Genomic DNA, 14,294 nt, shown 5'->3' on the forward strand with positions numbered 1-14,294 from the left:
TGGGACTGTGTGCATGTGTGAGGGCTTTATAAGCCACAAAGTGATGTGTCAATGTTGTTCATTGTGTCAGGACTCACATTCATGCAGCAGAGACTTCTGTAAACAAAACTGAACCCTCTCTTGTGCTCTGTCCCATACATGGATTGCTTACCTTTGGTCAAACCATCTTTCCATGAAGGGGCTTGTCTGTGTCCATTTCCTGTGAGACTCTTGCTTAACATTCTGAGTCAATCAATCAATTTGGTTACAATATTGGCCTTTCAGTGACAGGGGCTGTGTTAGTGGACACAACCTCACAGTGTGCCTCTTTAAACCTGCTGGCCATCTCTTATCATGTCTTCTTGTCATCAGTTTTTCAAAACCAGGCATTTTTTTCTGCTGCCCTCCACTGGGCTGGCTTCCAACAGTACCTTGCTCTGGGGCAGAAATGTACTGGCAAATGCATAATTCAGTGGTTTGTACTTTGCATCTATTAACCATGGCACCAAATGCAGGAATGACACAATGGTGAGGCTTTTGCTTAGACAGTGTTTTTCCTGAGTGAAGCTTAACATTCAAACCAATTTATAATTCCTTTGCATAGTAGATAAGTATCATAATAGTCTTTTAATAGATGACTCGACGGAAACACATACATTATAAGGTCAATGTCACTGCAAATTATTACAAGAGGTACAATTCAAGGGTCCTAACTCTTCGTATCTAACATTTACTTCTAGATTATGCATAGTACATAGTAGGTTTTTAAAAATATCCATTGAGCTTTATTATATTATCAATAGTCAATTAAATAAAATGCAGCTTCAAGACTTTTTTAAAACCAAAGACTGACTTAAGATAGACACATTCAACTGGTTTGAAAATCTCCAGCTGAAAAATAACCATTATGTTTCTGCTAGATAAATGATAGCAGCCAGATTAAGTCTCAACTAACTAAATATCATATTTACTTGCCTTTATGCAAGTTGTGAAAGCAGAAATAGAACTGTAGCAGTACATTTTTATTTATTTTCCCTATCTTCTACTTACATATCTTTTACAAAGTGCAAATATTCATAATTCTATTCATTCACAGAATAAGTCTAGGAGAATATGTTAGTATAGATAGTTATTCCTGTTTCAAAGACAGAGGTCAAAAGGTTAGAAGTGATTTATTTATTTTTGCTATTCTTTTTTTTTTTTTTTTAATTTTAAGTTCCAGAATACACGTGTAGAACCTGTAGGTTTGTTACATAGGTATATATAAACCACGGTGGTTTGCTGCACCTATCTACCCATAAGCTAGGCTTTAAGCCCCACATGCATTAGGTATTTGTCCTGATGCTCTCTCTTCCCTTGCCCCCCAGCCCACAATGGGTCCCCATATGTGTTGCTGCCCTCCCTGTGTCCATGGGTTCTCATTGCTCAATTCCTGCTTGTGAGTGAGAACATGCAGTGTTTGATTTTCTGTTCCTGTGTTAGTTTGCTGAGGATGATGGTTTCCAGACTCATCTGTGTCCCTGCACAGGACATGATCTCATCCCTTTTTGCAGCTGCATAATATTCCATGGTATATATGTACTACATTTTCTTTATCCAGTCTATCATTGATGGGCATTTGGGTCGGTTCCATGTCTTTGCTATTGTGAATAGTGCTGCAGTGAACATACTTGTGCATGTATCTTTATAGTAGAATGACTTATATTTGGGTATATACCCAGTAATGTGATTGCTGGATCAAATGGTATTTCTGGTTCTAGATCCTTGAGGAATAGCCACAGTGTCTTCCACAATGGTTGAACTAATTTATAGTCCCACCAACAGTGTAAAAGCGTTCCTGTTTCTCCACATCCTCACCAGCATCTGTTGTTTCTTGACATTTTAATAATTGCCATTCTGACTGGCATGAGATGGTATCTCATTGTGGTTTTGATTTGCATTTCTCTAATGATCAGTGATGTTGAGCTATTTTTCATATATTTGTTGGCCACATAAATGTCTTCTTTTGAAAAGTGTCTGTTCATATCCTTTACCCACTTTTTGATGGAGTTTTTTTTTTCTCGTAAATTTGTTTAAGTTCCTTGTAAATTCTGGATATTAGACCTCTGTCAGATGGGTAGACTGCAAAATTTTCTCCCATTCTGTAGGTTGCCTGTTAGTTCTGATGATAGTTTCTTTTGCTGTGCAGAAGCTCTTTAGTTTAATTAGATCCCATTTGTCAATTTTAGCTTTTGTTGCAGTTGCTTTTGGCGATTTCGTCAAAAAATCTTTGCCCATATCTGTGTCCTGAATGGTATTGCCTAGGTTTTCCTCTAGGGTTTTTATGATTTGGGGAGTGATTTATTTTAAATAGAGCATACGTTCACTCATTCTCTGGTTCAATTTTCTTTCTATTGCATTGTGATGTTAGCTAATAAATGATTCTTATTATAATAAATAATTAGCCAGTAAAATTATTATTATTATTTATTGAACAACAATTGTATTCTATGCCCTGTGCTAAGTACTTTACCTACATTATTTCATTTAATCCTCACAACCACTTTTGAAGGAGACAGTACTATTAGTGTCATTTGATAGATGAATAACCTTAGGCTTAGAGAGCTTGGGTAACTTGTGTCAATGTGACAAAACTAAATAGTTAAGAAAAAAAGATGGATTCTGAAACCATGCAAAAGTGCTTAACCACAATGCAGTACTGCTTTTTATGAGAGATACTATGGAGAAAGCGGGACATGATGGGAAAGAGAATGGGTGAAAGAAATAGGTATGTGTGGACATTATTTTTTTTTTCCAAAGTAACAATTTACATTTCTAAATTTATGATTTCACCATTGTATGAATGCAACTCTTGCTCCTGTAAAATTAAAGCTTTCCCCTCCTCCCCACTGCATTGTTACAGACCGGTTGGTGTTCAATTAGGAAGTAACGTGTTCTGGAGTGGATTTATATTTTATAAGATGGAATAGGCCTTTTTCATGCCCCATTCACTCAGTACTGTTCTCTGTCTGTATCCTGGTAACACCTAAGTGTTTGTCCATTCAAGGATATCATCCAACTTGGACAGGCTAGCCCGTGTAAACCATACTTTCCAGTTGCCTGGTTATCATTACTAATGTATCAAAATCTTTTCTGGGAACTTCCGTGCATCTTTCCATCCAGTGAGCCACGATTTTCTTATCCAAGGTCTCATCTGCCTGGAAATCAGGCTTCTCAGTTAATATGACTGTTCTCTCTGCCTTGTGCTAGCCATACAGGCTTCATATCCGCCCTGCTCACTGATGCCAAAGACAGTGACGGGGCTTTTGATTCAGAAAGTGTCCTTAATATCTCCTTCATGCTCATCTTCTTTAACGAGCAAAAATTGGGGGAAACATCAAATGAGATCAGGAACTTAACGCATTCTCACCTGGAGATATCAGATTATAGGTAAAATTTCTTGATCCAAGTGTCAAATTGAGCAGAGCAAAACCAGGTTTCTGAGTCTCACCATTATGACACTTGTCCTCCTGAACCTCCTAGCACAGCACTAAGGATGCTATCATGAGTTACTTCCTAAAAGGCTAAATATTATACTGGAATCAGCATTGCTGCTCGTTTGCACAACAAACCGAAGGCCAAAATATCCTTCTACATTTCCTCTCTCAACTTAAAACCAAAACCTAGATCTAGATGCTTCCATTTGTTTTCTTCTTTCTTACATTTAAAATTTATCTCCTCTGCAAGCCATTAGGCTTTTTGACTAATGGGAAGACAGGTCGAAAATTCTTCTTGTAGCTCACCTAGACTGGAAGGTCCATGGCTTCCAACAACTTGCCATATCATACGAACAGCTTTAAGAGTGTGGACTATGGGAAACTAATACCACCATCTTCAAGAAAACTAAAGTTTTGTATTGCCTATGATGCTTAATTATATGCCATAGCAATTTTCTTCAAGGTTTCTAATGACCTCCTTCTGGCTGAATCCAGTCATTTAGCCTTTAGTCTCTGTCTCCTCTCTTTGTAGCTCTTAACCCTGAAGACCATTCATTTGAATCTTTTGATGAAACTTTCCCCAATAAATAATTGATTCCCCCATGCTTCTCTCTCCTGTTCTCCTCGATTTCCTCAATTCTTTTTCTTCTTCTAGGTCCTCAGTCCTTGACTATCAGCTCTTATTTCTCCAAAATCTCACTATACGGGTATTTAGCCTGTCATGGGTTTCAATACTATAATTATAAGGATGACTTTCGAATCTACCTCACCAGCTCAGTCCTGTATCCCTTATTCTGCCTTTTTAAAAGGTCAGCATATACTAAATCTAATCCATCATTTTCTCCAAAATACATTTTTCTGGTTTTGTTTGTTTGTTTGTTTGTTTTTTTAAGGTGTAAAGTATAGATGGATGTGGACTAATGTGGTAGCAGGCGAAACAACGAGAAAGTAATGTACTTGCAAGAACTTCTCAAGGAATAAATATGGGATTTAATGGCTGGCAAGATGTAAGGGATGATTCAAAGATACACTGCCATTAGCCTAAGCAGGCTCCAGATAACTTCTGACTCCATTCTTTGTTCCTGCCTTATCCTTTCCCCAACTAGCCAAAGTGTTTTAACTGCTCTTATTTTTGTTCTCAAGGCCACCGTAGCTATAGACTAAATAAAGATTTGTTAAAAGAATGAATAAATGAGACGAATGAATCCCATTTTTACTTTTTTTTCTTTTGAGACGGAGTCTCGCTCTGTCGCCCAGGCTGGAGTGCGGTGGCGCGATCTCGGCTCACTGCAAGCTCCGCCTCCTGGGTTCACGCCATTCTCCTGCCTCAGCCTCCCGAGTAGCTGGGACTACAGGCGCCCACAACCGCGCCCAGCTAATTTTTTGTATTTTTAGTAGAGACGGGGTTTCACCGTGGTCTCGATCTCCTGACCTTGTGATCCACCCGCCTCGGCCTCCCAAAGTGCTGGGATTACGGGCGTGAGCCACCGCGCCCGGCCCATTTTTACTCTTTTCTAAGGAGACTGATGTGACCTCCCAGTGGCTACTAGCAGCTTGAATCTTCATTGTCTTAGTTCCCTCCTGATAACTTCTGAAGGCCATTATTGTTAACTGATTGGTAGTGAGAATCTAAAATCTACATGACGCTTTCATCCAATCTGCATCAGAACTCTGCTGGAAGCACAATTATTCCAGGATGTGGTCAATTCTGCTGCCACTTCCAGCTCTACTCTCTCCTCTACTAGGACATTTTGTGGCCCCTGTGGTAGGCAGACTAATGACCCCCAAAAGATATTCATATCCTCATCCCATAGCCTGTGAATGTGCTAGGTTACATGGCAAAAGAACTTCACAGATGTAAGTTAAAGGTGTTGAGATGGGAGAATGTCCCAGATTAACCAGGTGGGGCCAATGTAGTAAGCACAGGTGTCTTTATAAAGGAAAGTGGGAGGCAACAAGGTCAGAGAAGGAGATGTGATGATGGAAGCGGAATTTGGAGGGATCCATTGCCAGAAGGGGGCTACAAATCCCAAAATGAGGGCAGCCTGTAGAATCTGGAAAAGGCATGAAGCTGACTGTCCCCTAGAGCTTCCAGGAGGAAGATGTAGTCCTCTCGGCACATTAATGTTAGCCTCCTAAGTCCCGGTTTTGGACTTCTAACCTCTAGAACTGTAAGATAATAAATTTGTGTTGTTTTAAGCCTGTAAGTTTGTGGTGATTTGTTACAGCAGCTATATGAATCAGAAAATCCCCTAAATCAACCATTTCTCACCCCTTATTACCTAAAATTCACTTTCTGTTCATCAGTCTCCCCCTAGACTCTCACTGCTGGGCTGCTCTGTGCTCCCTCTGTTGCCCTAAACTCCTACTGATCCTCTTCTCTCCAAAACTTCCCACTGAGTGTTCTAGGCTTTCTCTTAAGTTGCACACAAACTCCCCTGTGTTCTCAAACTCTCCACCAAATGCTTCTCCTAAGTGCTGGCTTTAGCTGTAATATGCTCGTTCCTGAGAATACCTTGAATATCCTTGAAAGTCCCTCAAGAAGATGCCTTTATTTTTCTTACATCCCAAGTATCTGCCTCACAAAAATGTACTGCTTCCAAAACATCACACTTCTCCCCTTGTGGCTCCTTATAGACCACTCATGATATTTGGCCATATCACTCTTGATTTCTTGTCACTCTCATAGCCTCATGGTAACTCCCCTCTTATTTATTGAGGATTTTAAACCTGGATCACTTAACTGGATCACTGTGCCAAGCTCTGCTGTCATTTTGGGAGATTTGAGAATTCTTAAGAATGTTTTGTCCTAGTCATTGCATTTCTTGATCTCTTACACTGCAGTAGCCTTTGCCTCCTCTCCACTCCAGCCATTAATTCCCAAGGGCACACTCAGGGCTATTTTATCATTTAGAATTTCTCTACCTCTGAAAAATCCTACATTCAAATATTCTAGAAATGATTGGGTTAAAACATTAAAGACAAAAAAGTTAAAGACAAAAATAACCAGATTGCATTCTCTAACTTCACCACATCCCATCCCAAAGGAAACACCTGTTCTTCCTCTCCTGATGCCTAGCTCAGTAAATGACAGTACCATCCAAAAATGTGCCCAAGGCAGAGACCTGGACACTGTCTTTAACCCTTACCTCTGCCTCTCAATTTATCACCCAAACAATTGCTATGTGTTCTTGAGTTTACCTTCTAACTATCTGTAAAATCTGTCCATTTCTCTCCAGTCCCACCATTCCCAGATTAAATGATCTTTCCTCTGGATTACTGATGATCTCTAATTGTTCTTTCTCTAGTGAGTCCTCTCATACCCACCAAACCCAATTCTTATCAGGTTTAGGTTGATCATTGGAAAGACATGGTGATTGTGTTGCTTCTCTGCTTAAAATCCTTCAAGAGTTTGTAACTAAGTTCCTATCGACATATCCTTAATGACTGGCTGCTGCTTCCCCAGTAAGCTTCACCTGGCATACCTGCCATATGCTATCCCTTTTCCTTCACCACTCAAAACACAGAGCAGCCAAGGGAGTAGGAGTTTCAAGAGCACCACCTTCTACTGGTTATTGAAGGCATTATATATTCATCCTCAAGTGGAAGCTGAAGCTGAATAGATGTGCATGATACTCTGAATGATTTTGAGATGTGGTCGCCCATGCAAATCACATACTCACTGAACCAAATTCAGGACATTGCAGCAATCCTGAAAAATCCATTTGACCCCCCAAATTACAGTTTAGTTGCAAATCTTTCTGTCCTGAAGACATAGCCACGCTCTGCAATTTCTCAGATGCTGACCCTTAAGAAGTGCAATTCACACAAGGAGGCTGATTCTATAACAGCGAAGAGCAGCACTGTTACTCTAAGGATGGGTGTTTTCAGTGTGGCGTGGGGAATTTCCTGAACAAAAACCCACATCTTCCTTGATATTCCAACATGCACTAATCCACTGTGTTTGCCAGAATAAATTGCAAAGGGATTCAGTCACGTTCCAGGTTCAGCCTAGGCACACTCAGTATCCAACATAGGCTGGAGATGAAAAAAGGAAACTCTTTTGGGTGTAGCTGTAAGGTCAACAAATTGGAAAAAGCCACAATTCACCCTTGGGAAGGATCAGATACGCTGACATCCTCCAAATTGATTTACCTAGATCAGACCACATGTTAATGAGGCAGGCAAGTTACTCTAATTCATCGTTACTATTCTAAATGCAGGGACCTTTTCACATTGAAGAGGCGGGGCAATGGATTCAAATGAGCATCAGTCACTTACAGCTTGTCACTCACCCTTGCTAGGCCAAAGCCATTTATAATTGCTGTCATCTAAACTGCACTGAAAAGAACTGGACATTCAAAGAGCACAGCTCCCAAGAAACAAAGTGAGTTTTCTTCCCCTATTACCTGCACTGCATCATAAATGCTCTGAGCTGGCAAAATGTGAGCACTTAGATTTCTTCTGGGCAGACATTTTTCTAAGTGCTTTAAAAATTTCTATTATTTGAAGGGTCTCCTTGAAAATGCCTCACTTTTCAAGACTGACTCTTCAGTGACATTGAAACATTATTTGTACCACAGATATAAAAGCTACATTTCAACTTCATCTAAATTGTGAGTCGGAAAGGCAAGATATTTTTTGATGACGTTACACCTACCAATAAACTTTATTCATGTCAGAAGGTAAAGTTCATGCCTATATAGAAAGTGAAATGTATTGGTGTGTTTATGTGATGACTCATCCACACAAAGTGATGTGGCATAATCATCTAATAAGCTATTTCTGTAGGTAAAGGAGAAGGTAAGTTAATGACCAGATAGTAAATACTTTAGGCTTTGTGGGTCATATGGCCTGTTGCAGCTACTCAAATATGCCATTATTGTATCAAAGCAGCCATAGGCAATATGTAAATGAATGTGTGCAACCGTATTCCAATCAATTTTTGCTATGGACTGCACTGCAATTTGATTTTCATATAATTTTTACATGTCACAAAACAGTATTATTCTTTTGATTTTTTTCTCTGTGATTTAAAAATGTAAAAAACATTTTTCACTGGCAGGGTCATAGTGAAACAGGTGGCAGCTGGATTTGGCCCATTGCCCACAGTTTACTGACTCCTGTTTTAACCTGTACTTTTGAAAATAAGACATATAACCTCTTTGCTTACATTTCGTTTTCGAGTACTTTATCAACAAGAACTCATGAAGATCAGTGGAAGCATGAAAATACAAAAAACAACTGCTGCAGTGTGTAAATACTAGTAATTTCAGATTTTACTTTGGTAGAGTTAGAAGGAGAATATTCAAGAAGAAAAAAAAAGCAAGAAGCATCCAGACTATTTTCCTTAGATTGCTGTGTTTTTTCTTGTAATTTCAGTACTCATTGAGTTAAATTTTTCCCAGGGGAATGTACTTCCAAATTTCTAATGGATTGTAACTTTTCTTTTCTAACAAACGAATATTCATTATTCATACTCATAAATAATCCTAATAAAATTACTTTTTCTGATTACAAAAGTTGCATTTGTTTATTTTAGACTACATGAAAAATGTATAAGATCGCAGATTACTTTTAGCTCAGGGAAAATTACTATTTAAAAGCAAGAAATCGTTTTATCTTCTCTCATGCATCCGTAACTGCAACTGCAGTCATGATATAAAAATATTTCCACTGGTGAATCAGATGTTGAATAAAACACTCGGCTATTTGGCTAGAAAACTGGTTTTAACCTTGCGTGTGGATTCAGGGTGAAGCAAAGGTCTCTAATTCTAAATATTTGTTGGTAAACGTTGCTTCATCAGCTATTTGGAAATCAGTTTCCATCAGATTGGGTAAAGCCTGCTAACCAAACAAAGCAGCAATTAGGCCTCAGAAGACAGCCTCTGTTTTTATTCTTCTTGTACTCATACAAAGTCTGTTTGTCCCTTGCCTCAATCCTCCTACCTCCTTCTTTGGTATGAAATGTCTTTGGCTTGCAAAGCAACATCTGTGAGGTTATCAATGCATTCTGTGGCAGGCTCACTATGTACTGAAGGCCTGCACAGGTGTTCATTCTTTGAGAAGGCTCAGTCCATGTGACTGTGGCTTTTTTTTAGTGCTCTTGTTGTTGGCAGGTAAGCCAAAGCAGCAGCCTATAGCTTCCCTTTAATGGGAATATGAACACTGAGAGTGAAGCTGCGGACTTACAGAGCTTTCTTAAAGCAAATTCAACTCTTTAAAGAAAAATAACAACAATTCTTTGCCTTCAAACCTCTCTCCTCTGCCCCCAACCCACACCCCCAAATCAGACAGGCCAGATGTTTGTGAAAACTGCCGTTTCCACAATTCAAAAGTACAGCATTTACCATAGCTTTTATCAAAGATTTCAATTCCCCTCATCTTAAGGAAAATGACCCTTTTATTTTGTTGTGGACATAAAATTATGGCCCTGGGAAAATTGGAAGCATTTCTGTTGAGGGAAATCAATTTTCTCACTGCCATATATGATCAACATGTCACAGCCATCACCCAGATAATAATAGTAAAGTACAAGTAAAATGGCTGGTAATACTGGCTTTAAAGGTAGAAAAAGATAGAAGGAAGATAACACCCCCTCATCCCCACCCCCCCTTTAAAGCATGTTTGCAAAAAGAAGAAAAGAAAAGAAAGATCTCTAAGGGTTATTTTCGCTCTTTAATTTTCCTCCTTCCACCTCATTTTCTTCCCTTTGCTCGTGCTTTCTAGAGTGTAAGTATTTTATTTTCTTGTGGGGACTAATCGGCCAAAGCATTAATGAAACTGTAGAGATATGCATTCTTCCTGGAAAAGAGTAAGCACTTTATGTGTAAACCACTCTGGCTCCTTTTCAATCACCCTGTTAATGGGTGGCTAATTGTCAAAAGATGTGACCAGACTGAGATGACCCTAGAGTGTGTTTAGGTGGGAGGCAACAGGGAAAGTACAGAAGCAGCTTCTTAATTTGGATCCTGCAAACAAAAGGAAACATCAGATCTGACCTCGCTGCTGGAGTGTTAATGGCTTTCTCCCCGTCTCCCCCCTGCCACTTAGCATCTTTTGTGCCCCACCCTGGGAAGCTTCCCGGCAGAAGTGTGCATTAGCAGAACTCTACAGTTACAAAATGCTGCTTACTACAGACAAGGGAAAAAAAAACCTTCACAGTGATTAAATGTTTTTTGGACAAACACATCCATAGCCATAAAAGTGCCATTTTTATTTCAGGCAGGCCTCTCAGTCATGTCCCTGCTGGGGCCAACAGCACAGTGGTGTACCTACAGTGTCATTGGAGCCCTTCAAAGAAGATCTAAGTACTGTCTTTCTCTTTGTAGGAAAGTTGGCCCCCACATGTAAATGTGGGAAACCAAAATGGCATTCATTTAGGCCAAGGTCATTACTGAGGAAACAGCAGGCAGAATCTTGGCAAAATATCAAATATTTTCAATAATTCAACCATTTGCAAAAGAATGCTGCTTGTTTCGGAATACAAATGAGAACGAGCAGTAGAAAAAAGAAATTCAAGCTAGGGACCAAAGAAACCTAAGCTAAGGACTCTCACAGATATGATAAATGTGGCATGCACAAAGATGTTCATAGAAGTATTATTAAGAATTGGAAAGAACCTACTCTCTAGCAATAATTAATTTAAAAAGATAAACTGTGGCATATACATATTATGAAGCTACTAAAGACAATCGTTTTAGAAAAGAGAAATAACACCAAAGATATAGACAAACACTTTGTGGATTTAAGTAAAATAATAATAATAAAGTTATAGCTATGGAAAAATGCATCCTCAGCAAAATACACCAAAAACAAATACACCAGAATGTTATGGTTGTGTTAGGACAGCAGTATTACGAGTGAAGTATGTTTTTTTCTTTTATTCTAATTGGTAGAGAATTGGATGCTGTATTGATTTAGAAACGAACAAACAAAAGAAACAAACAAAAAGTAGGCAGAAATAAGCCCTAAGAAGCCCTTTTTGGTGTGTGAGAACATCATTCAAAAAGAAGTTGTACAACTTTTTCCCAGAGTTTTATTAGAACTTAACATCACAGTTCTCCAATATTTACATGGTAAATTGAGACTAAAAAGGCCCAGTGGGCTCTTTCTAGCCCAAAGGAGGTACTCTGCTCCCAACAGCAATGTCCCAGCACCTTTTCCCACTCACCTTCAAAACATCGTGTGCCTGTGTGCTGCAATTTCCACAGAGAACGTGACATAAAATTTGGAGACTCTAGACAATGCCTGATGCTCAATGACATCAAAAACATCTGGACTCAAAGAGAAAAAAGAGTTGATTTTTCTCCCTTTATTTTATAACCTTTCTTTCCCACCTCAAAAACCTACTTTCTCTTGTACACTGGATATATGCATAGTTCATCTGAAGGTTTACTCCTAGTTAGTTTTCTCTTTTTTTGAAGACCAAGAGTTGTCCAAGGTATCCATATCCCAGCTCATAGTCCCAAACTGAAAGGTTATATCAGGTCAGGATGTAAGTCCCACATCAGGAAAAGGCCACATCTGAATTGAGGAGACCTGGGTGGCTGTTGGCCCACTTAGCACTGTGGCTGGAGAGGCTCTCAACCCTCTAGACAGCGGCATGGACCATGTGTTGGAAATGATCAAACTCAGTGGCTTATTGGAGTGGAATGGTAGGAAGAGAGGTGTTCAAAGAACACTTCCTATCAGTTAGTAAAAGCACATCAATAAAAATAAATCAATGCCCACTTGTTTTCTAGGAATCTGCTTCATATTCAGCAAAGACTCCCATTATGCTGCATTTCTGATAGACTAGCACAGAAAAGATGTGGTTTCAGCTAGAATAAAGTATCTTGAATAAAAGCATTACTCTGTCATCAGAATCTTCCACTGTGGACTAAAATGTGAAGCAAAGATAATCTCAGATACAAAATTTTAAAATGAGTAACGAGTAAGAGATGACACACAATAGATATTTGTAAAACAAATGAGTGATACACAGGAATGTAAAAAATTTTGGAATAAAAGAAATAATTAGAAGCAAAAAGTTTAGTTAGAATGTGGCTTTTGAAAGAAGGGGAAAACATTCCTTAATAAATGCCATAGATAAAAATGTGCTGTGGTTTATTGAGAAGTGGATTGTGAACAAATTACAGTGGGTTGGAGAACTTGAGTCTGATTCTTCACTTATTAATTGACCTGTGTTGCTCTGAGTAACTTTTCCCCTCCTAGAGCCTTGGCTTTAACAACAGGAAAATCAAATAATTGAACCAGATCAGACACACGTCCCACCTCTCATTTCTGCCGCTCTTGTAACAGACATTGCTAATCAATGGTGGCCTTTACCTGCGGAGCCTGGCTGAGGGCTCAGAATCCTTCATTTGACAGTGTTCCTGGCAGCCATTATTAAATGATAAGTTTAGATGTAACGGATAAAACTTTTCCATTACAGTCCAAAATGAATTCCTAGGTTTGTGACCCACCATGACCCTAGAAGCTCTTTTCCAACCCTCCATAGAACAAAATTAATATGTTTTCCATTAGCTTTGTGAACACCCAGCTCCAATGACACTCCATAGGTTCCAGATCAACTTTCCTCAAAATGTACATCCAAGAAGTTCCGTGTTTCAAGAGTTACTGTGCTGAAAGTACCAGCTTATTCCAAATGCTGCTTCCTTTTTTACTAGTCAATTTGTACAGATGGCAGATAGCAAATGTTTCTTTGGCTGGCATGAGACACCTGGCAATCTCCACCACAACCATCTATAAATCACAGTAAGAGGGCATGCATTATCAATTCTTTATTAATTTAACTAATTCATAATTTATAATTTTAGTAGTTGTCATACAATTATATATGTAATTTTATTTTCCTCCCAAATCCATAATAAAATAGAACAATACTGACCTCTTCCATAGATCCAACTGGCCTATGTTCCAGAATCCAGTTGAACCGCTGCATTCTATGATCAAACTATGAAAACACATGCCACACCCCTTCTCCAAAACCTGCAGTAGCTCCACTGTCTCATTGGCCCCAGACTCATTGCCTTGTGCTTTATGATCCATTATTAGTTGGATTTGTCACATGTTCTCATGTCTCTTTATTTATATGAACATTGTTACTCCAGTGGAGAGACCTGTTTGCTGTCTTTTCGTCCCAGGTCCAGGATGAGGTTAAGGCAAGTGAGAACACAAGGGTGCAAGTCAAAAGAGGCATACTCCAGAGCCCTTCATTGTGTGTCTCCTTAAATGCTATACCATATGTGGCTCACTTGCCCTGTTCCAGCTTTGGCCTTTATATCATAAACTAAACGCAACAAAAAATTATTTGTATGTATGATCTAATTGTATCCTCTCAGCCCTTAGAAAGGCCAATGTTATTATTTTTCCCATTTTACAGAATGAGAAATTCCAAAAATCTTGAGAAAAATTAAAAAGTTAGGGAGCATCAGAGTTAGAACTGAATATCAATTCTTCTAAACCTGAGCAGAATTTCCAATCCATGAGTCTATGACCCTATTTTATGTGCTCTGTGGCAAGGCATGCCTTTTTCTTCCTCCAAAATCCACATTTTAACTAAACTTTTCAGTCCTAATTATTTGATTTATTCCATTTTCCCCATATCCATGTATTACTCCTCATTTGTTTTATAAATGTTTATTACGCGTTATCTCTTACTTTTTCTTTTTTTGGGGGGGTTCCATTTCTTAACAGATGGGATACACCTTGAGGTGAGATACACAATAAAAGAAATTTTATGTTGTTGTAAAGCCTGAACTTGTCAGTGAACTTTATGAAGGATCAGGAGGTTTGCATTGTAACCAACTTTTATAGACGAGGAAATGTAATGAC

General features: G+C 38.8%; 1 protein-coding gene across 2 annotated transcripts in view; it reads right to left on the reverse strand.

The window, feature by feature from the left end:
- Nucleotides 1-14,294, reverse strand: part of ARPP19 (cAMP regulated phosphoprotein 19) — a 974,666-nt gene that overhangs the window by 880,434 nt on the left and 79,938 nt on the right. The window contains exon 1 of one of the 2 annotated variants that reach the window (XM_050797956.1): nucleotides 5,535-5,544. The exons of the other annotated variant lie outside the window; for it this stretch is intronic. The gene's annotated coding sequence lies outside the window, so the exon portion shown is untranslated. Of the gene's footprint in view, nucleotides 1-5,534; nucleotides 5,545-14,294 lie in introns of those variants that run through there. 2 annotated transcript variants of the gene reach the window in all.

This window comes from Macaca thibetana, chromosome 7 (assembly GCF_024542745.1).
Source record: "Macaca thibetana thibetana isolate TM-01 chromosome 7, ASM2454274v1, whole genome shotgun sequence".
NCBI lineage: Eukaryota > Metazoa > Chordata > Mammalia > Primates > Cercopithecidae > Macaca > Macaca thibetana.